General features: G+C 40.7%; 1 protein-coding gene across 1 annotated transcript in view; it reads left to right on the plus strand.

Annotated features, from left to right (window-relative positions):
• LOC131103448 (uncharacterized) overlaps positions 1-25,306 on the plus strand; it is a 137,946-nt gene that overhangs the window by 58,647 nt on the left and 53,993 nt on the right. The gene's annotated exons all lie outside the window — the stretch shown is intronic.

Here is a 25,306-nt window from a genome sequence, read left to right on the forward strand (position 1 = left end):
TACGGCGCTAACGCCGACAATGAAACGAGCTGTTTGAGGGGAAAGTGGAAAGCAATCAACATTTGTCAGCTGCCTGTCCGCCAGCCAATGATTTATGTGCGATGGCGCCGCTTGTTTGCCCATCCTCCTGCCAGTCGGCGGTTCGTAGCGTTTTTTTTTTGATTGGAGTGCCGTCGAGCTGCATGCAGTACGTGGACGTCGACGGGGGATGGGGTGGGGGGGAAAAAGAGCCGGTGTCACCTTGTCACTCTCGGGCGAGCTGCCAAAGTACCAGCGGTGTGTGTGTGGGGGGGGGTTGGCGGGGTGGATGAGTGGGCATGATGCCCTGTGTGTGTGTGTGTGTTTGTGTGATGAATCATTGTGATGCTCACCCTCCCTCCCTCCTTTCCTCCGTCTCTTCCTGGATCTGTCCCACTCTCCACCCTCATCCTCACCCCATCACTAACATTGTAATTATCTGCCTGTGGAGGATGGGAGGCCTGCAATAACACTCAAGTTTGATTGCGTGTGCGCGCGTGTGTGTGTGTGTGTGTGTACCATAAACCTTGGCACTGGACTCGTAAAGAAAAGAAATATAGAGTCATTGTTATCGTAGATTTTTGTTTGATTTACAGTCCAACAGTATATCACGTTATACTCCAGACCAGCAGGGGGCGCCAGTTACTGTACAGCACTGTTATTACATCCTGTATAACTTTTTAGGTTAATCATTGCGAAGTTTGGTACACTTTTTTTAGGGGACTGAGAAGCACGTGTGTGTTAAATTTGAGCAAGATTGGTTGAAAAACATGGCTGCCATCAATCAAAACAGGGCGGGACCTAGCATCTAATTGTCTATAAGTCAGTGACCATTTGTCCAATAATAATAATAATAATAATACATTTTATTTCTATAGCGTTTTTTCAATATACTCAAAGAAAAATAGAGTTGAGTAAAAGATTAAAATTAAAATAAAATAAAGGCTAAAAGCGGGGCACATGACGATACGCACGCTAGCATGTCTTCCAATTTTCACTACAACCCATAGGGGGCGCAACAAATTGTCATTTGCAGTCATGTGGTGACTGTTACTTTAAATCAGGGTGTCCAACATGCTTTTTTTGGATTAGAACATTCTAAAAATGTAATTTAACCAAAAAAAAAAAAAAAAAAATCAAACAAAAACACCATAAATGAAAAAAAATATTTTAAATTTTAGAGAATAAAATATAAATAAGACAAAAAGTTGTATTCTAACATGAAAAAGTAAAAATTTTGCAAGAATAAATGAGTAATATTGAGAGTAATATGAGACTTGAAATGTGTAAGAAACATAATTAAGAATTTAACTTTATAATACAGATTAAAGCAGTAAATATGAAGTATAAATATTTTTAAAATGAAAAGGGAATGGAAAAAAAGCAAAGGTGATAATCATATAAATAAATAGATTATTTAATAATAGCGCAAAGTTGTTAAAACTGCATGAATGTGAGTGTGAATGGTTGTTTGTATATTTGTTTAATTTTAGGCAAAATTTTAGAAAATACCTGAAAACAAAACCATAACATTTTTTCCATTATTGTAAAATTCCGACTTATAAAATTGCAACTTTATCTTAAAAATACTACTTTATAATATTCTGACTGTATTTTCATAAAATTACAAACTTATTTTTGTAAAGTGACAAGGTTGCACTTGAGAAAATAGTACCCGTGTCACAATTTTACTGTCATTCAACATTTTTGATGATAAAATTAGGGGAAAAAAATGAATAAATATTCTTTTCTATTATCGTAAAATTCCGACTTATAAAATGACAACTTTATTATCTTAAAAATACTACTTTATTTTATAAAATTTACTTTATTTTATAGCATTCTGACTGTATTCTCATAAAATTACAAATTTATTTTTATTTTTGATGAGGAAATTAGGAAAAAAAATGAATACGTATTGTTAAAACTGTATTTTAGTGCAATAACGTTGGTGTTGCTCATTACTGCCCCGTGAGGAGCAAAGCGGTACCACAAGTGATATATATATATATATATATATAGCATCGTTACCAGATCCAGGAAAAAGCTTGCAGCAGGTGTAGAACTCTTCAATCTCAACAAGACGTATGGTCAGAAGACCTTTCGGTTCCCCGTCACCTCACCCCCCCCCCCCCCCCCCGCTAACTCCAGACACTTCAGGTCGAGGAGGTCTACGTCTGATCGCCGAGGGAGTCGGTGGAGATCAAAGTTTGCGGCGAAATAGGTGCTCCCGTGGCGGCGGCGCTGTCACAACAGGCTGGCAGCGCCGTGCCCAGACCTGCAAAGGCCAGGTGGGCGAAGGTTACCTAGAGTGTCGCATCCATCGGGCTGAGGCGGGGGTGAGGTTGGAGAATGCACATGTTCGGTCGCCGTGACAACAATGAGGAGGAGGATGCTCTGCGGATGTGTTTGCCGATGAAGGGACATGAGTGCCGCCTTCAAGCAACTGTTATATCTATATATACTTTACATATATAGACATATACTATGTATATATATATACATAGAGAGCTGCTGTATTTCAATATTAAAATACATAACTGATGCTATTAAGCAGTCAGTGAGATGACAGTGATTGAAAGTAAGTACGCCCCGCCATGACGACATCATTGATTAGCGTGACAAATGTTGTTCCCGGGCTCTCGACGTGAGAATTTACTAACCTTGTCACTTTTCATACCACCTCAAACGTTGAACGCCAATTGGTTTGTTTTCATACTGTTTTATGATATGATAGGATAAAAATGATGAATGAAATAATAAACGAGTCCGGGCTGCACGGTGGTCGAGTGGTTAGCGCGAAGACCTCACAGCTAGGAGACCCGAGTTCAATTCCACCCTCAGTTTGCATGTTCTCCCCGTGTATGCGTGTTTTTTTTTCCTGAGTGCTCCATTTTTTTTCCCACATTCCAAAAACATGCTAGGTTAATTAGCGACTAGCAAAACATGCCATGTTCGATTCCACCCTCGGGCATTTCTGTGTGGAGTTTGCATGTTCTCCCCGTGCATGAGAGGGTTTTCTCCAGGGATTCCGGTTTCCTCCCACATTCCAAAAACATGCTAGGTTAATTGGCGACTAGCAAAACTAGCAAAACATGTCATGTGTTTTTGGCTCCGGCACCCCCCCCCCCTCCCCCCGACATGAATGAATGAAAATGAATGAAAATGAATGAAAATGAATGAAAATGAATGAATGAAAGTCTAAAGGTGACTATAGGGGTGCTATTTCATGTCTAGAGGGCTCTAATAGTGTTAAAAGCCATATTTAGGAGGTCATAAACATATTTTTGACACTACATCGCACTGCACAGTGTATGAGTGGTTAGTGCGCAGGCCTCACAGCTGGGAGACCTGAGAACAATGTCCGTGCATGCGTGGGTTTTCTCCGGGTACTCCGGTTTCCTCCCACATTCCAAAAACATGCTAGGTTAATTAGCGACTCCAAATTGTCCATAGGTATGAATGTGAGTGTGAATGGTTGTTTGTCTATATGTGCCCTGTGATTGGCTGGCCACCAGTCCAGGGTGTACCCCAGCCTCTTGCCTGAAGACAGCTGGGATAGGCTCCAGCATCCCCTGCGACTCTCGTGAGGATAAGCGGTAGAAAATGAATAAATGAATGAATGAATGAGTTCTCCTCCTATTTTTTGTGGAAGTGGTAACTTTTTGGCTTCTTATTTTGTCTTTCCCCACCCTTGGCCATCTCTGTGTGGAGTTTGCATGTTCTCCCCGTGCATGCGTGAGTTTTTTTTCCAAGTACTCCATTTTTTTCCCACATTCCAAAAACATGCTAGGTTAATTAGCGACTCCAAATTGTCCATAGGTATGAATGTGAGTGTGAATGGTTGTTTGTCTATATGTGCCCTGTGATTGGCTGTCCGCCACCAGTCCAGGGTGTACCCCAGCCTCTTGCCCGAAGACAGCTGGGATAGGCTCCAGCACCCCCACGAGGACCCTCGTGAGGATAAGCGGTCAAAAATGAATGAATGTTTTGAGTCTCAATATGCCTATATAACGCCATTATTGTATCGAACCCAGGTCTTCCCGACCTTATGACTGTGTGGCCTACATGCCATCCACTCGTCCACTGTGCGGCCCACCACTAAACATAACACATATGAATAAAAAATACACCAACTGTTATAAAAGTGTTCTTAGTGTTTAGTCAACAATACACAACCACTATGAAGATACATCATGATGGTATGATATCGCATCATAATATCAAAATAGGTAATGATACTGTCCATTAAAATCACCTGCTACAAATTTCCTACATTTCCCTCCTCGTAGACATTCCCACTTTGCATAATTTGCTGTCTGATTTGTAAGAAATGAGACAAACCAAAGACTCTCCGACGTCTCATTTGAGGAATAATTGGGTTACTCATCGGGTGGGAGAGGTCGCGCTGCACATTAAAGCTTTAATACGTCCTCTTTATACGTCACGCATGAGTGGATATACATTGACAGTGTATAGATATATATGTGTGGGGGGGGTGGAGGGGGTTTAAATGTTCCACGGGTATCCTGGCGGAACAATTTGCATATCTCGGCAAAGGAAATTTCACAGCATAATTGGTGCGGGATGATGAGTGTTCTTTGTTTTTGCTGACCCACATGTATTTCTCTGATGGATTTTTTTATTTTTTGTTCTGCATGAAAAAAAAAAAAGTTGTCGTTTTTCTCACAAGGAAGTCACAAGAAGGTTAGATTACGTAACAAATCATTTAATTTTATTTTATTTATTTATTTAGTTTTATTTAGTGCAGCCTAATATGGGCATGCACCAGGCCAATTAAGCTGGTTTGGGCACAGTGTCTCCCAAAAGGAAGCATTTTTTTTGCATTGTCTGGGGCTGCATGAGTGCTGCTGTCACTGGGTGAGCTGTGGTTCATTCTAGGCATAAGTTCCAACATGTACTGTGACATTGTGAAGTAGAAACCGAGCCGTTTTGTAACATAAGGAACCCAAACATACCACCAAGATATGGCCGAGTTCATCTCGTACAGACTTTTACAAGCGTCGGAAAGAAAGGGGGGGAAAAAAGGAAGATTCCCCAGCCAAGAGGATCAAGGCCGTGCTAGATAACGTGGCCTTAGACAGGAAATGAGGAAGGAAGGAGGAGTGCAAGGTGTCTAACATCCACCGGTGATGTTGATGATGGAGGAATGGAAGGTTCCATACCCAAGGTGATTAAGGCACTGCTAGATAACGCGGCCTTAGATAGGAAATGAGGAAGGAAGGAGGAGTGTAAGGTGTCTAACATCCACCGGTGATGTCATCGTGGAGGAAAGGAAGGTTCCACACCCAAGATGATTAAGGAAGGTCTACATAACACTGCCGAAGGAAAGAGGAGTGCAATGTGTGTAACATCCACCAGCAATATTGTCATGGTGGAGTCCACACCCAAGATGATTAAGGCAGTGCTAGACAACATGGCCTTAGAAAGGAAATGAGGACGCAAGGAGGAGTGTGAGGTGTCTAACATCCACCGGTGATGTCATCATAGAGGAAAGGAAGGTTCCACACCCAAGAGGATTAAGGCAGTGCTAGATAACGCGGCCTTAGAAAGGAAATGAGGACGCAAGGAGGAGTGTGAGGTGTCTAACATCCACCGGTTGTGTTGATAATAAAGGAAAGGAAGGTTCCACACCCAAGAGGATTAAGGCAGTGCTAGATAACGCGGCCTTAGAAAGGAAATGAGGAAGGAAGGATGAGTCTGAGGTGTCTAACATCCACTGGTGATGCTGATGATGGAGGAAAGCAAGGTTCCACACCCAAGATGATTAAGGCACTGTTAAATAGCGCGGCCTTAAACAGAAAATGAGGAAGGAAGGAAGGAGTGCGAGGTGTCTAACATCCACCGGTGATGTTGATAATGGAGGAAAGCAAGGTTCCACACCCAAGATGATTAAGGCACTGTTAGATAACGCATACTTAGAAAGGAAATGAGGAAGGAAGGAGTGTGCGGTGTCTAACATCACCGGTGATGTCATCATGGAGGAAAGGAAGGTTCCACACCCAAGAGGATTAAGGCAGTGCTAGATAACGCGGCCTTAGAAAGGAAATGAGGAAGGAAGGATGAGTCTGAGGTGTCTAACATCCACTGGTGATGCTGATGATGGAGGAAAGCAAGGTTCCACACCCAAGATGATTAAGGCACTGTTAAATAGCGCGGCCTTAAACAGAAAATTAGGAAGGAAGGAAGGAGTGCGAGGTGTCTAACATCCACCGGTGATGTTGATAATGGAGGAAAGCAAGGTTCCACACCCAAGATGATTAAGGCACTGTTAGATAACGCATACTTAGAAAGGAAATGAGGAAGGAAGAAGGAGTGCGCGGTGTCTAACATCACCGGTGATGTCATCATGGAGGAAAGGAAGGTTCCACACCCAAGAGGATTAAGGCAGGGCTAGATCACGCAGCCTTAGAAAGTCAATGAGGAACGAAGGAAGGAGTGCAAGGTGTCTAACATCCACCGGTGATGTCATCATGGAGGAAAGGAAGGTTCCACACCCAAGAGGATTAAGGACGTTCTACATAACACTCCCAAAGGAAAGAAGGAAGGAGAAGTGCAAGGTGTGCAACATCCATCGGTGATGTCATCGTGGCGGAGTCCACACCCAAGAGGATTAAGGCAGCGCCACATCACACTGCTTCCACGTTTGGAATGTTGTCACTTCCTTAGGAGAGGAGAAGCTCCCTGGCTGCGGAATGTCACAATCAATGAGCGGGGCTTTAATTGAGCCGTCACATGAAGGGGGGCGGGGCTGACACACGTGACGTCTTCGCACATCTGGCGTCTTTTTCTGGGCTTGAACTCATGAGTGGACATATAGAAGAAGAGGGCACCCTTCATATGACCTCCACGTTGCTGTGGCCGGGGGCTACCTTAGATCCCACCCACCCCTCACGGGAGCTCGCCGTTTTGATTTTCCTCGTCAGACGCAGAATGTGGGGGGGTTTGGGTGTGGGGGGGTATATGCGGACAGTCATAACCTGATGGTCTAACCCTACCCCTGTTAAGCCATCAGTCTTCTGACCCTTGTAATTAGCACACAAAGCCCAGGGATGGAAGAGCGCTCGCTCAATTGGTCCCTGGGAGACTCGGGTCTCAGCCTACACCAGATATTGCCGCATAGACACTATTTTCATGAAAGCCCAGCATAGATTTGTCTCCTGCCGGACGCAGCAAATATTTCATCCGGGGGGGGTACGGCGGCGGCGGGCGGCGGCTTAGAAGCTTGTTGGTGTTAGTGCGCCAAAAAGTTGCTTACGGTCTTTATGGGGATACTTCAAACACTTGGCCAGTTTACTTTGCGTCCTTGCATCGTTATAGGAGGAAATTGTCAAAAAGAATTGCGCTCAATATATTATTTATACTTCTTTCCAGCACCGTGAGCAAGCCGCATGTACTAATATTTCAACTATAATAGTAAGAAATATATATAGAGGCAAGATCAATAAAGTTAACAGCTTATTAAAGCCGATATTGTGCCACTTTTGTCCACCAGGTGGTGGTAATGTGCATGACAACAGAAAAAGAAACCACCGTCCAAATGTCACAAATTGATTTATTTTTATTAACCTGTATGTTTTTTACGCAGTTCTCACAATTTTTTTTGCCCTTAACTTCTAATTTTTTAAAATAATTTATCAAATTAAAAAATATATTGGAAATGTAATATTTTTATATTTTTATTTTTTTATTTATATGTTATATTTTTATGTAATAACATTTAATGTTAAATATAAACATTGAATGAGATTTTTGTGCCAAAATGTTCATTGTATGTCATTTTTATTACAGTATGAATAATCAATATTATAACTCATTTTAGATTATTTTTTTAGTTAAATTTTTAATATTGATTATTTATAATTTAAGTAAAATGGGAAATGTGATCTTAATTCTGTTCAACATTTTAATTTAATTTAATTATATTAATTTCAGTTACTTAATGGCACTTAAATAAAATACAATTTTATTTATTAATTTATCAAATGAAAACATATATTGGAAATGTAATATTTTCCCATGTAATAACATTTAATTAATATGTTAAATATAAACATTGAATGAGATTTTTGTGCCAAAATGTTCATTGTATGTAATTTTTATTATAGTATGAATAATTAATATTATAAATCAAATTAAATACTCTCATTTTATATGGTTTAATTTTTAATATTGATTGTTAAAATTTACATAAAATGGGAAATGTGATCTTAATTCTTTTTAACATTTTAATGTAATTTAATTGTATTAATTTTAGTTATTTAATGGCATTTTTAAAATTATTTAATTTAATTTGATTTGTATTTTATGTAGCTACAGCAACATCTTTTTTTTTTTGTATCGTGCAGGCATAGAAATATTTCAATATGATTTTCTAGCATCATTTCATAACTTCCTGTGACCATAACTTGGGGCACCAAAAGCAGAGTTTCTCCTGGTTTCAACAACGACTGTTTTGATGTCTGCGCGGTCCAGTCGGCGATCCCATCTCTCACCGCTTTTTGCCCGTGAACAGCACAGGAAGTGTGTGTGTGTCAGGCGGGCAGCAGGAACTATCTTTACTTATTCATCAGGTTTTCAACCAGATTTCTCCCCGGATGATAAATGGCATCGGAACACCTAAGCTGAAGCCCTGGAGGTAAATAATGTAACAGGGCGGCAAACAAAAAAGAAGCCCCATGATGCATTGTGTGTTGCCTCAACGCCGAGCCACAGGTGTGCGTTGGAACTTCTTCCAGCTGCTTCTCTCCGCTAGTTGGGCAGAAAGCCGCCTGGTTGTAGACCATGCAGTTTCGGGATGAAAATAGTAGAAAAATATATTTTTTTAAAACAATACTCTCGAAATATTACAGTCTGTTATACTATTAGAGGTAAAGTGTGTATGACATAACATTTGTCGATGATGATTTAATGTGATTGAGCTACGATATTTGTGTTGATTTAAAAATTTGACCGACGGGGCTGCACGGTGGACAAGTGGTTAGTGCGCAGGCCACACATCTAGGAAACACAAGTTCGATTCCACACTCGGCCATCTCTGTGTGGAGTTTGCATGTTCTTCCCTATCATCGGGTTTCCATATTCCAAAAACATGCTAGGTTAATTAGCGACTCCAAATTGTCCATAGGTATGAATGTGAGTGTGAATGGTTGTTTGTCTATATGTGCCCTGTGATTGGCTGGCCACCAGTCTTGCCTGAAGACAGCTGGGATAGGCTCCAGCACCCAACCACGACCCACGTGAGGATAAGCAGTAGAAAATGAATGAATATAAGGTGTTTTGTGAGTGATGGGAAGAAAAGCTCTGACACACTACAAGTTTGTCTATAAATGTGCTCTGTGATTGGCTAGCCACCAGTCCAGGGTGTACAGCTGGGATAGGCTCCAGCACCCCCCGTGACTCTTGTGAGGATAAGCAGTAGAAAATGAATGAATATAAGGTGTTTTGTGAGTGATGGTAAGAAAAGCTCTGACACACTATAAGTTTGTCTATAAATGTGCCCTGTGATTGGCTGGCCACCAGTCCAGGGTGTACAGCTGGGATAGGCTCCAGCACCCCAACCACGACCCTCGTGAGGATAAGCAGTAGAAAATGAATGAATATAAGGTGTTTTGTGAGTGATGGGAAGAAAAGCTCTGACACACTTTTAGTTTCTCTAAATGTGGGTGTACAGCTGGGATAGGCTCCAGCACCCCACCACGACCCTTGTGAGGATAAGCAGTAGAAAATGAATGAATATAAGGTGTTTTGTGAGTGATGGGAAGAAAAGCTCTGACACACTATAAGTTTGTCTAAATGTGGGTGTACAGCTGGGAAAATTAAAGAATGAAAATTGACAGTTTTTTTTTTTTCAGTTTTTCTACTAATTCTGAACTGTCAACCAGTGGTGACCAAGATGCGGCCCGGGGGCCATTTGCGGCACGCAGCTCATTCTTTATTGGCCTGTGGCATATTCTAAAAAACAGCACAAATGTTAAAAAAAACTCACACTCACACTCGGAAACTTCAACATGATCACGGCAGGACGGAGGATCGAACCCTCAACCTTCAGGTTTGGGAGCCAACCACTCAAAATGGCACAAAAACGCTTTTTCCCGATCCGAAAGCTGCTTTGAAGCACTCGCCTGGTTGTCGTCGGCACATTTTCGGACAAAAAAATGGAATAAATAAAAATAAAAACCAGTTCCAACCCCCCCCTCCAACCCCCCTTACGCCCTGCAACCGCAGCTCTAATGCAGCAGGAGGAGGTGGACAGTCAGCTATTAAGGGTAAGCGAGGGCCTGGGGTCCACTTAAGTTTTACACTCCTACTCAGAGTATTCCACACACACACAGAGTCAGCCTCTTAACCTCCTGTTCCAGCTCCGTTCCGTCTGAACTCTTTTCTCAGCGCTGAGCCGAGCAGACTCAAGGAAACGCTTCATTTAAATGTACATAATTTGCTCTGGAAGGCTCACTCTCCGTCTCGCTGTTCCCCCGTGGCGCCGCCACACTAACAGCTCGGGAGAGACAGACGGATGGGAAGAATTTTTTTTTTTTTTTTTTTTTTAAATAAATCCAATGGCCCGGACATGAGGCCCGGCTGGTAAAAAGGCAAAAAAAAAAAAAAAGGGGGGGGGGGGTGAAGGTGCAGGTACGGTGGACATTCGTCCCCTGGAGACTTCTAATGCCAACACCTGTTTTCATCTCGTGTGGCCGCCGCTGTTTATAGAGTGGAAATGTGGAAATGACACCGAGCGCCGCATCTGTGCACAGCGGATTTTTTTTTTTTTTTTTTTTTTAAACCACCTGGATGACACCCCCCCCGTAATGAACCGCGCTTGTAATTATAGCGCGCCCACACACTGATAATTAAACATGTTCATTTACAACACAACATATCAAATAGTAAAACATAACACATCACAAACTTCCAAAAAAACAATCATCTTTCGCCTATTCAAGGTCGTCTCGCAAGGGCGAGCCCCTCCCGGCAGATCCCGAGGCATTATAGTCTCTCCAACGTGTCCCGGGTCTTCCCCGAGGCTCGTATGGGTCAGACGTGTCCTGAACACATCTCCAGGGGAGTGTCCTAAACCAGATGCCCGAGCCGTAACATTTACGGACAAAACAGCTACGGCGTTGTGGGGATTCGGTTTGGTGGATGCAGGATTGGGTTTGGGCATCAAACATCCTTAAAGTTTCCTTAAAAATATTGCAGTGTTTTTTTTTTTTTTTTTTTTTAGATCGATTTTAGCGGTGGTCGAAATTTCAAGTCGGTCTGACATTATGGGATGAAATAGCGCCATAATTTGGCGTATTTGTCAGATAAATAACAACACAGGCAAACACAGCAGGGGTGCATGTTTTGATAAATTGGCGTCTCTTTTGTGTGCAGCAGTTCAGGAGTTAGAGGAGTTCCACCTTGTGTTTTTCTAAAAATGTTACCCAGTCAAAGGGGGGAGGCCAATTTGGTATTTTTTTTTTAGTCATTTTCATCATTGTTGTCGTTTTCACACTCATTTTAGAGCATTAACTTTTATGCAAAAATCCTACAAAATCCTCAACATGACTTTTTGTTTGGTTTTATACAAGTTTCACACTTTAAAAGCACACTTCCGATAAATGCTAACTGATTTTTGACACTTTCTGACTAATTTTAGGGCATTAACTTTTGTGGAAAAATCTTACAAAATTCTATAAGACTTATAATTTCTCCCATCTAAGATTTACCCTTTCAAAAAATCTTTAAGACAAATATACTTCCATTTAAGCCGCATGGTCTGAAAGTTTTTGCCACTTTCTGACAAATTTTAGAGCATTAACTTTTGTACAAAATCCTACAAAATTTTATAAGACTTTTTATTTTCTCTTATCCAAGATTTACCCTTTCAAAGCAGCTTTAAGACAAATAAACTTCAATTTAAGCCGCATGGTCCGAAAGTTTTTGCCTATTTCTGACAAATTTTAGATCATTTAACTTTTGTGCAAAATCCTACAAAATTGTACAAGACTTTTTCATTTCTCCTATCTAAGATTTACCCTTTCCAAGCATCTTTAAGACAAATATACTTCCGTTTAAGCCACATGGTCTGAAAGTTTTTGCCATTTTCTGACTAATTTTACAGCATTAACTTTTGTGAAAAATCTGACAAAATTGTATAAGACTTTTTCTTTTCCCTTATCCAAGATTTACCCATTCAAAACATCTCAAAAGACAAATATACTTCTGTTTAGGCGTCATGGTCTGAAAGTTTTTGCCATTTTCTGACTAATTTTAGAGCATTAACTTTTGTGAAAAATCTGACAAAATTCTATAAGACTTTTTCTTTTCTCCTATCCAAGATTTACCCTTTCAAAGCAGCTTTAAGACAAATATACTTCTGTTTAAGCCACATGGTCTGAAAGTTTTTGCCACTTTCTGACAAATTTTACAGCATTAACTTTGGTGCAAAATCCTACAAAATTCTATAAGACTTTTTCTTTTCTCCTATCCAAGATTTACCCTTTTAAAGCATCTTTAAGACAATTATACTTTCATTTAGGCTGCATGGTCTGAAGGTTTTTGCCACTTTCTGACTAATTTGACAGCATTATCTTTCGTGCAAAATCCTACAAAATTCTATAAGACTTTTTATTTTGTCTTATCCAAGATTAACCCTTTCAGAACATCTTAAAAGACAAATATACTTCCGTTTCGGCTACTTAGTCTTAAAGTTTTTGCCTCTTTCTGACTAATCGTAGAGCATTAACTTTTGTGCAAAATCCTACAAAATTCTATAAGACTTTTTCTTTTTTCTTATCCAAGATTTACCCTTTCAAAGCATCTTTAAGACAATTATACTTCCGTTTCGGCTGCATAGTCTTAAAGTTTTTGCCACATTTATACAAATTTCAAAGCATTCTCAACAAAAAACAATACTTACATGTATGTATTTTTGTGCCAAGAAATTCTCGACAAAATAGTCCTCAGATTTGTGTATTTTTATTTTCATTTTGATTACCGCGGCTTGAATTTGTTGTGAATCTGACATAAATGAATGATAAAATCTTTGGTTATTGTTCAGTAAAAACTCCAAGCTAGCTCCCAGAGTGAAAGTTGGAAAGAAAGTATCAGACTTTTCAGGTGGAGAGACGGATCACTGTGATGGGAAAGACAGGAAGGGAAATTGGAGGCAGCCAGTGAAAAGTGACTTTGGCCTTTGTCAAAGTCGACACTTGACCTTTGGTGTAGCGGGAGGTGATTGTGTTGCGCAAGTCGGAAAGTACGAGTGTGTGCGATACGTGCGGACGAATACTTTGGGGGATTTATGCGGGCGCCTTAACTCGTATTAGGAGCTGGGATGGCGGAGCTTTTGAGTGTTTGTTCTCATTTGAGTCTTCTGTCCCACAACGATGGCGGCAGTTCCTAACGCTGCATTGGACTCTTATCATGTCCTCTAAATGAGGACGCCAGTGACCATATATTCATTTTCTTCTTCGTACATTGTCTTTTAGGAATATCATGATTTTATTCCTATCATACTTTGACAAACGTTACATTAAGAAAAATAAAAAATTTATTTTGTTTTGTTTTTCTCATAATATTCAAAACATTTCTTAATCTTTATGCTACTAAAATACTTTTTAGTATTTTAGTTTTAAGTTTATTCTTGTAAAATTCGGACTGATTGAAATTTTTCTTTCCATATTTTGACTTTATTCTTTGAAAATTGCAGCAGTTTTAGCCCAACTATTTCAACTTCAAATTTTTCATCTCATAATTCTGACTTTATTCAAATTTGTAATAATAATAATAATTATTAGTTTATTATTATTATTGTTGTTATTATTGTTGTTATTGTTATGATTATAATTTATTATTATTATTATTATGCCCATAATATTTTGACTTAATTGAAACCAAATTTGACTTTTTTCTTTTATTTTTCATAAATTTTTTTCTTTAATATTTCAACTTTATGCTACTAAAATATTTTAATATTATGAGAGTATTGTCATAAAATTACTGGCTTTTCTGTTTATGTGACAACTTTTTCACCGACTATTTTGACTTTATTATTGTTATTTTTTATTATTGTTATTGTTATTATTATTATTATTATTATTATTATTATTATGCTCATAATATTTTAACTTAATTGAAACCAAATTTGACTTTTTTTCTTTTATTTTTCATGAATTATTTTCTTTAATATTTCAACTTTATGCTACTAAAATATTTTTAATATTATGACAGTATTGTCAAAAAATTACTGGCTTTTCTGTTTACGTGACAACTTTTTCACCGACTATTTTGACTTTCTTGTAGAATCACTCCTGATGGATTTTTGTTTTGTTTTCTTCTGCTGTGGGCCAATATACATAAATAAGTCAGCCCCAAGCAGCAAATGGGCCGCACTTTGGACACCCGTGGTGTGACGCACGGCTGTGCAAATGTAGCGGACCTTGGATTGAGCCCAAGGTGGGAAGTGGATTTGGCAGAAGAACTAGAAGTGCAACGCAGGTCATTAGCATTAAAGCTACAGACACACAAAACATCGTGTTCCAAGTAGGGCTTACCCAAATCCCGTCTAAGCTGTTTAAATTCCATCTGTAAATCTCGAATGTGGCACCCGCTGAGATGTTGTTAAAACGTGTAAAAAAAGTACAACAAAAGTTCCGAGTGCGGCTCGGTTTGTTCGATAGCGTCCATCTTCTTCTTCTTTGCGGCGCAACTTTCAGTCTCAATTTAGCTTCAGCAAATTATCTGGCCTTTTCCGGCCTGTGGCCGAGCTCCAGTCTTTGCCAAACTTTTTTCCCCGGGTTGTCATGGCAACAACGTGACACTGTGACATTTTCAGCCGGGCGCGTTCATCACCTCGCGCCCACCGCGCTGCGCTAACCTTTGACATTTTGGGGAAAAAGGGAACGTGGGGCGTCGTTGGCGCCAGAAGCCACTCTCGCTCCGGCGCCTCTCCTGGCACCACTTGGGTGTGTTTGTTGGAATGAACGGAGCATGTTGCTACGCACATACATGATCAGTCATGTGGTCCCCATTGGGGATTTGCATGGGAAGTGATCCATTATGGATTAAGCATTAAAAGTGACAATGCGTATTAATAAATCATAACATTATATATGTCACTTTGAGTGCTTGTGTAAAAATTAATGTGTGTTTTTTCGGGCACGTTTTTACGCCTGCAGCCGAGTAATTGAAAATGGAATAAAAGAGCGAAGTTGCGTTTGTGGGCTCCTGGCCTAATTTGGCAGATGGCTGACTGAACGTCTCCATGGAGCCACTTCCTCCTCCTCCTCCTCCTCCTCCTCCTGATGTGTGCGCATTTAACGACAAAGACTCCTCAAAGCGTGCTCCTCCTAACGATTTGTGGTTAGATGAGGAGATGAGGATCAGCGCAGGAAGCTCATGTTGGCTCTTTTTTTTTTTTTTTATTGATGTTTTGTTTCCTCTTCGGTCTTTGCTCCGCTTCACCTCGCTCGTCGCTCATCGCTTCCTGTTCCCGTTCCCAGCCTGTCAGCAGGTTAATGCATTCACTTTACAACTTTCACCCCCGGCTAATTGTTATTGTGTGTGTGTGTGTGTGTGTTGTTACTTGAGGCCACATATATGGTTCCGATAAAACCTACGACCCTGTACTAGGAACCCCAGTCAGTTGAACTCCATCACTACATCCTATTTCGTTAACGGTTACTATAATTAGATGTTATTTGGGATGGTTTTATGTAGCGTATTGTCATATCTAATTCTTCAATTTGACAAATTTATTAAATTTTGTGTTCAAAAGTTCATGAATGAATAATAATGAAAATAATAAAATAAAAAAATAATAAAATAAAATAAAGAAATATTAGTCATAATAGTAATAACACACTACATGACAACGAAAAGCTGGTCATTATGTTGTCACTAAAGCTGGAAGGCAAACAGCCCATAATATACTCACTTGTCTGAATAAAAACTTGAGTAAATTATGTATTGATATCGAAAAAAAAAAAACATGTGGTGTCCAATCATCATGACTGTTATCACTCACATATATTTTGGTGAGTGCAAGGTTTTATTATTATTTTTCATGAACTTAAGTCATCTTTTTTATGATGTGGCGGTGACAGAACACTCCAAAACATGTGGTGTCAAATCATCATGACCGTTATCACTCGCATATATTTTTGTGAGTGCAAGGTTTTATTTGTTATTGTTTTTCATGAACTTAAGTCATCTTTTTTATGATGTGGAGGTGACGGAACACTCCAAAACATGTGGTGTCCAATCATCATGACCGTTATCACTCACATATATTTTGGCCTTGAATCCCTTCTGTTCTGCAAAGCAAGAAGCTAGGCTATATAAAAAAGGAGGCCAAACTCCTCCAAGGGAATAAAACCTTGAGTAAATTATGTATTAATATCCAAAAAAAACATGTGGTGTCCAATCATCATGACTGTTATCACTCACATATATTTTGGCCATTGTTTTTCCTGAACTTAAGTCATCTTTTTTATGATGTAGCGGTGACAGAACACTCCAAAACATGTGGTGTCCAATCATCATGACCGTTATCACTCACATATATTTTGGCCATTGTTTTTCCTGAACTTAAGTAATCTTTTTTATGATGTGGCGGTGATAGAAGACGCCAAAAATTAAGTTTGGAGTCCCTTGTCTGCTATGATATGATGATATTAATGAAGTACAGGAGCTTTGTAAATACAATAACAATCGTTACCTTTCGTGTCCACTGCCATCACTCGCGTTAATTAGCATGGGTGCAGCTTTGAATCCCTTCTGTTCTGCAAAGCAAGAAGCTAGGCTATATAAAAATGAGGCCAAACTACTCCAAGGGAATAAAACCTTGAGTAAATTATGTATTGATATCGAAAAAAAAACATGTGGTGTCCAATCATCATGACCGTTATCACTCACATATATTTTGGTGAGTGCAAGGTTTTATTTGTTATTGTTTTTCCATGAACTTAAGTCATCTTTTTTATGATGTGGAGGTGACGGAACACTCCAAAACATGTGGTGTCCAATCATCATGACCGTTATCACTCACATATATTTTGGCCATTGTTTTAAGTCATCTTTTTTATGATGTAGCGGTGATAGAAGACGCCAAAAATTAAGTTTGGAGTCCCTTGTCTGCTATGATATGATGATATTAATGAAGTACAGGAGTTTTGTAAATACAATAACAATCGTTACCTTTCGTGTCCACTGCCATCACTCGCGTTAATTAGCATGGGTAGAGCCTTCAATCCCTTGATCCCTTACTCCATGGGAATAAAACCTTGAGTAAATTATGTATTGATATCGAAAAAAAAACATGTGGTGTCCAATCATCATGACTGTTATCACTCATATATTTTGGCCATTGTTTTTTATGAACTTAAGTCATCTTTTTTGTGATGTTGCGCTGATAGAAGACGCCAAAAAATAAATTTTGGAGTCCCTTGTCTGGGTTTTTAGTCAGCAGGTCTGGAGAACATGCTATATTTTTTGTGATGATTCATCTATCGGCATCTTTATCCAGACAAATGTGTGTTCATCATTGACGTCCATGTGGAACCACCAGTGGAGCCCTCCTCCATACCCCCCGTGGATCCCTCCCCTGCCCCGAGCAGGTGACACAAGGCGGGATGACGATCACCATCGGGAAGCAGCGGGAGCACGCTAGCTAAATTTGGACGATTCTTACACGTTTGCATGCAGGCTGATAAGAACATTTTATTTAGATCGAGACACTTTCTTTCTTAACAGTTCATCACGTCGGTCTTCAGCATGATAAAATCCTTGGAATCGAATGTACTGAGATGTGAGAAATATTGTCTGCAGTCTGAGTTAGTTAGCACGAGCTCGACTTACCTCCCACAGCTCTAACCGGTGGGGTCATCTCACAGATGAAGGCAGCAAAGAACTTCCATATCTGCAAGTTTCACATGCACTCAACAACCCTTGACATCAAGAAGTACATCTATTTAATATAATTGCATTGATTTATAATTGCATTGATTTATTTAAAACATCAAATACTTTAATAGGCAATTTTTTCTTATGATTTCGATTCAAAGTTTGGCCTTAGAACCAAACGGTAGGGGACCTATTATGTTCATTTTTTAACCCTTTGTATTGAGTCGTGGTGTCCTATAGAGCAGCTACACACAATAACCCGCACAGAAAACATTTTAGATCTTCCAGAATCTGCACCTATTCACCGATTTTATTTAAAGTTTAGCCTTAGAACCAAACGGTAGGCAAAACTGGTACTTGAGCGGCCAATGACTGCGTGATCAAACCTGGTGCTGCAGCCGATTGTTAGACAGGACAACCGGTTTGGTTTGGACAACCAATTGTAGACCGGCCAATGACTGCATGGAAACAAGGTCATTATAAATCCAATAAAATCGGGGTGTCCTAAAAAACTGAAAGTTGATATTTTTTGATATTTTACATTATATATCTAAAACGGACCTATTATGTTCATTTTTCAACCCTTTGTATTGAGTCGTGGTGTCCTATAGAGCAGCTACACACAATAACCCGCACAGAAAACATTTTAGATCTTCCAGAATCTGCACCTATTCACCTATTTGATTTAAAGTTTAGCCTTAGAACCAAACGGTAGGCAAAGCTGGTACTTGAGCGGCCAATGACTGGGTGATCAAACCTGCCAATCGCCGGTGCTGCAACCGATTGTTGGACAGGACAACCGGTTTGGTTTGGACAACCAATTGTAGACCGGCCAATGACTGTATGGAAACAAGGTCATGATAAATCCAATAAAATCGGGGTGTCCCAAAAAAAATTAAAGTTGATATTTTTTTGATATTTTACATTATATATCTAAAACGGACCTATTATGTTCATTTTTCAACCCTTTGTATTGAGTCGTGGTGTCCTATAGAGCAGCTACACACAATAACCCGCACAGAAAACATTTTAGATCTTCCAGAATCTGCACCTATTCACCGATTTTATTTAAAGTTTAGCCTTAGAACCAAACGGTAGGCAAAACTGGTACTTGAGTGGCCAATGACTGGATGATCAAACCTGCCAATCGCCGGTGCTGAAGCCGATTGTTGGACAGGACAACCGGTTTGGTTTGGACAACCAATTGTAGACCGGCCAATGACTGTATGGAAACAAGGTCATTATAAATCCAATAAAACCGGGGTGTCCTAAAAAAATGAAAGTTGATATTTTTTGATATTTTACATTATATATCTAAAACGGACCTATTATGTTCATTTTTCAACCCTTTGTATTGAGTCGTGGTGTCCTATAGAGCAGCTACACACAATAACCCGCACAGAAAACATTTTAGCACTTCCAGAATCTGCACCTATTCACCTATTTGATTTCGATTCAAAGTTTAGCCTTAGAACCAAACGGTAGGCTAAATCTAAAGGGGACTTATTATGTTCATTTTTCAAACCTTTGTACTGAGTTGTGGTGTCCTATAGAGCAGCTACACACAATAACCCGCACGTTTTAGATCTTCCAGAATCTGCACCTATTTGATTTCGATTCAAAGTTTAGCCTTAGAACCAAACGGTAGGCAAAACCGGTACTTGAGCGGCCAATGACTGGGTGATCAAACCTGCCAATCACCGGTGCTGGGGCCGATTATTTTGGTTGGTTGCATTGTAGACCGGCCAATGACTGTATGGAAGCGAGGTCCTGAAAAATGAAAGTTGATATTTTGCATTATATATCTAAAGCTGACCTATTATGTTCATTTTTCCAACCTTTGTATTGAGTCGTGGTCTCCTATAGAGCAGCTACACGCAATAACCCGCACAGAAAAAGTTTTAGATCTTCCAGAATCTGCACCTATTCATCTATTTGATTTGTGCTTCCTGCCCCAAACGGTCTGTTTTGATTTATTCCACTCACAGCCCCCCTCCGGGCCTGCCCACTAACAGTGTGTTTCTTAACTATGAACCATATAAGGAAGTCCCATCTGTGACATCACAAATGGAGCGGTTTTACCACGCCTTTTGAAACCGAGCCTTTTGAGTCATGGTAATGGTACCTTTAATGCTTGATCAGTGGACTGCGCCACTGTGAACGGGCGACTAAGTGATGGAACCCGAAGGTGAGCGTCGCTGCCTAATGCACGCAAAAAAGGTCTAAAAAGATGATGGATGCTTTTCTTACGTCGTCGTCATTTCCACATTAGTTTGAGATAGCGATGCCTAGCATGGGAGGAATGCTTTTATTTCTTAAAAATACTGTCAGCCTCTTTGCCCTATTAGGAGTCTGTTTCCTCGTCGGGGAGACGTAAAAGGTCACTAATGCACTCGGTGAAGGAGAAAAAGCCGCACTGGATGTTTGTTTGGCTGTTTATCTTTCCAAACAGACACTTCTCCAGAGATGCGGTGTTGCAATGTGAGAATAACGCGGTGGTATGTACAGTATGTGTGTGTTTTTTGTTTTTTTTTTCTTTTCAAACTGCGAGGGAGGAGGTGAGAAACACTTAATCCATCGCATGCTGTTCGTGTCCACAGCTTATAAGCTCGGCGCCACTGGAGCAGAGATACATGGAGAGTTAAAGTCGCAGGTGAGAGGTTGTTGATGTTGTTGCGTTGTTGTTGGATTACAAGGTGGGGAGGGGTCACGTGACCCGGCGTCTTTGAAGCATTTATGTTGATGTCGGGTTGAACCGGAATCCAAAAGAATTGTCGTCCATGTTTTTGTGTATTTGTTTACATTTCATAATGGCCTCCATAATGGAATTAAAAAATTGACTGGGGCTGCACGGTGGACAAGTGGTTAGCGCGGAGGTCTCGCAGCTCGGAGACCCGAGTTCAATTCCACTGTCGGCCATCTCTGTGTGGAGTTTGCATATTCTCCCCGTGCATGCGTGGGTTTTCTCCAGGTACTCCGGGTTCCGGTTGTTTGTCTATATGTGCCCTGTGATTGGCTGGCCACCAGTCCAGGGTGTACCCCGCCTCTCCGCCCAAAGACAGCTGGGATAGGCTCCAGCACCCTCCGCGACCCTGGTGAGCGGATAAGCGGTAGAAAATGAATGAATGAGTTTGTTATTGCGCTTCTGTTTTTGACTTTTTACGACTTTTCCCCAATTGAGTCGGAGCTTTTCTTCTTGTCACTCTCATACCCACACCGTCTGGGAATAGAGACACCCAGTGGGGGGGGGGGGGGGGGGTAATGAGTCAAATAATGAGTCAAAGAAAGGCTTTGAATGAAATTTTGCTTGGTAATAAATAATGCACGGTGGTCGAGTGTTTAGCGCAGACCTCACAGCTAGGAGACCCGAGTTCAATCCCACCCTCGGCCATCTCTGTGTGGAGTTTGCATGTTCTCCCCGTGCATGCGTGGGTTTTTTCCGGGTACTCCGGTTTCCTCCCACATTCCAAAAACATGCTAGGTTAATTAGCGACTCCAAATTGTCCATAGGTATGAATGTGAGTGTGAATGGTTGTTTGTCTATATGTGCCCTGTGATTGGCTGGCCACCAGTCCAGGGCCCGAAGACAGCTGGGATAGGCTCCAGCAACCCCCGCAACCCTTGTGAGGAAAAGCAGTAGAAAATGAATGAATGAAAGTTGCCTTGCACTAGTGGTTAGCGCACAGGCCTCACAGCTAGGAGACCCGAGTTCGATTCCACAATCGGGCCATCTCTGTGTGGGTTTTCTCCGGGTATTTCGGTTTCCTCCCACATTCCAAAAACATGCTAGGTTAATTAGCGACTCCAAATTGTCCATAGGTATGAATGTGAGTGTGAATGGTTGTTTGTCTATATGTGCCCTGTGATTGGCTGGCCACCAGTCCAGGGCCCGAAGACAGCTGGCATAGGCTCCAGCAACCCCCGCAACCCTCGTGAGGAAAAGCAGTAGAAAATGAATGAATGAAAGTTGCCCTGCACTAGTGGTTAGCGCACAGGCCTCACAGCTAGGAGACCCGAGTTCGATTCCACAATCGGGCCATCTCTGTGTGGGTTTTCTCCAGGTATTCCAGTTTCCTCCCACATTCCAAAAACATGCTAGGTTTTCTCCGGGTATTCCGGTTTCCTCCCACATTCCAAAAACATGCTAGGTTAATTAGCGACTCCAAATTGTCCATAGGTATGAATGTGAGTGTGAATGGTTGTTTGTCTATATGTGCCCTGTGATTGGCTGGCCACCAGTCCAGCTGGGATAGGCTCCTCCAGCAACCCTCACGACTCTTATGAGGATAAGCGGTAGAAAATGAATGAATGAATGAATAAATAAAGCAACTCCAGACTTCCACTCATTATTGGCAGATTATGACGCATTCCGTCTCTTCTTCTTGACTCATATAGTGTTTGTTGTTGTTATTTTACCTTCAAGTCTCAGCAACTCTGCTGTGAACCAGATGAAGTTGTTAAATTTACATCCCGACTACAAGTTTGGCCTTTGCGTGCAGCCGCCACCTCGGATTGTGATGCGTTTAAGTAATTAAGAGTGTATTTTTGGGTGCATCCTGTGGGCAGAAAGGCTAGCGGTCCTTAGCTGGCCTCGCTCGAACGCAACGATATGGCGATACTGCAGCAAAGCCGACGTCACATCCCATTCCTGGCACTCCTGAAGAATTGTCCAGTCCTTGACACTTGTCCAATCCAAGCTGCTCCCGCTTCACGCCAGCTAATCTCTCTTGACGCATCACACCGCCCCGCCAAGAGAGAGAGAGGGGGGGGCTTCATCGCTTTTCTGCCCCCCCAAATGGCCGCCAGTCCGTCTTCCTTATATCCCACCAACGCCATCCAAGCCTTCTCCATTACTTCCCTCCATGGCTTTGTCTTGTCTTTCCATCCATCTTTGTCAGCCCGGATTTGACTCCTCTTCTATCTCCCCCCCGTCCTCGCTCGTCGTGGCTTGATGAGAATCTGCGAAGACGACGGGCGCGATTGTTGAGTGAGCGATAGCCGGCGTTTCCTCGAGGGCCCCCGCCGTGGTTGCAGAAAGGCGAGCGTTGCTAAACTTGGATGGCGTCTGTCTCGGAGCGCACCTTTTTGCACATCAAGTGGAGCTCACTTAGAGAGCCCGAGGAGGTGGGGGTGTGTGGGGAGGTGGGGGGGGGGGGGGGGGGATAAACACCAACGCCTTGACTTTTTGGAATCTTTTTTTGTTGTTTTTGGCTTGCATAAACAGACCGTTGTTATTTTAAACAGCAACTTTATTTCACGCGCCATTGTTTACACTCGCTTCCGAGATCCTCCACATTTTCTCCTAATTGGTCTTTTTGGGAAACAAGGATTCCCAAGAGAGCACCCACTCAAAATGATGCACTTGCCTTGTCATTGTACATACAGTGTTGAATGATAGGAAGGGAATGGAGTGAGGTTCCCCGAGCTAGAGGCGCATCAATACATCTGCATTATTTTAGTGTCGGCACCTTTTGCATGTTGACTTCCTCATGTATCCCAACATCAGTCGGCCTTTTACGTTTGAAAGTATGGATTTTTTTTTTTTAGCTCTGAACCTCATGTTTTTTTAGCCTTTCTGTTAATTTTATACAAACAGCACCTTCACATCATTTTCTCCTAATTAGTCTACTTGGGATACAAGGATTCCCGAGAGATGAAAAATGTGATCATAATGCATACAGAGAAAACTGCAAGTGAATGGAGTGAGGTTCCCCGAGCTAGAGACGCATCAATACATCTGCATTCCTTCAGTGTCGGCACCTTTTGCATGTTGACTTCCTCATGTATCCAACATTAGTCGGCCTGTTACGTTTGAAAGTATGGATTTTTTTTTTTTTAGCTCTGAACCTCATGTTTTTTTTAGCCTTTCTGTTAATTTTATACAAGCAGCACCTTCACGTCATTTTCTCCTAATTGGTTTACTTGGGATAAAAGGATTTCCAAGAGATGAAAAATGTAATCATATGCACTTGCTTAGTCATAATGCATAAAGAGAAAACTGCAAGTGAATGGAGTGAGGTTCCCTGAGCTAGAGGCACATCAATACAACTGCATTCTTTTAGTGTCGGCACCTTTTGCATGTTGACTTCCTCATGTATCCCACATTAGTCCGCCTGTTACGTTTGAAAGTATGGATTTTTTTTTAGCTCAGAACCTCATGTTTTTTTAACATTTCTGTTATGTTATATTGATGTGCTCTTATATCATATATATATATATATATATATATATATATATATATATACGTATATCTTATATCTTAATAATCGGTGGATTTGAACGAGCGGAAGATTTTTAGCTCTGAGCCTCATGTTCTGTTCATTTCACACGTTGATGTGCTCTTATATCTTAATATATATATATATATATATATATATATATATATATATATATATATATATATATATATATTAATAATCGGTGGATTTGAACGAGTGGAGGATTTTAGCTCTGAACCTCATGTTCTGTTCATTTCACATGTTGATGTGCTCTTATATCTTATATATATATATCTTAATAATCGGTGGATTTGAACGAGTGGAAGATTTTAGCTCTGAGCTTCATGTTCTGTTCATTTCACACGTTGATGTGCTCTTATATCTTAATATATATATATATATATATATATATATATATATATATTATATCTTAATAATCGGTGGATTTGAACGAGTGGAAGATTTTAGCTCTGAGCCTCATGTTCTGTTCATTTCACACGTTGATGTGCTCTTATATCTTTATATATATATATATATATATATATATATATATATATATATATATATATATTATATCTTAATAATCGGTGGATTTGAACAAGTGGAGGATTTTAGCTCTGAGCCTCATGTTCTGTTCATTTCATACAAACAGACCATTGCTATTTTAAACAGCTTTATTTCAAGTGGCATTGTTTTGCACTCCCATCCCAGATTCTCCACAGATCATTTTATCCTAATTGGCCTATTTGGGATACAAGTATTCCGGAGAGACCACCCACTCCAAAAAAAAAAAAAAAAAAAAAAATTCCCATTTATTATTTAAATGTATTCAACAATTCCAAAAGATAGGCTAGACAAACTTGTCGGAATTGGTTTATACAAGCTCATCATATCTATAACGCCTCTGCTGGCCCCACACGGAGCTAAATAAAATATCCACTCTGGAGGGGGGGGGGACCATGTAGCTATGGCACACCACATGCTAGCATGCACACACTCCTTTGGGGGGGGGGGGGGGGCGGGGTGGTCGGGAGGTGTGTGCACACTGTTCACACACACACACATACACACGTGTGCAGTCCGCCCAATCATCCTAAGGCGAGCGGTCGGGCTGCCATGTTGAGTAAATATTAACACGATTGTGCAGCTAATGAATGGAG

Source organism: Doryrhamphus excisus, chromosome 15 (genome assembly GCF_030265055.1).
Source record: "Doryrhamphus excisus isolate RoL2022-K1 chromosome 15, RoL_Dexc_1.0, whole genome shotgun sequence".
Classification (NCBI taxonomy): Eukaryota; Metazoa; Chordata; class Actinopteri; order Syngnathiformes; family Syngnathidae; genus Doryrhamphus; species Doryrhamphus excisus.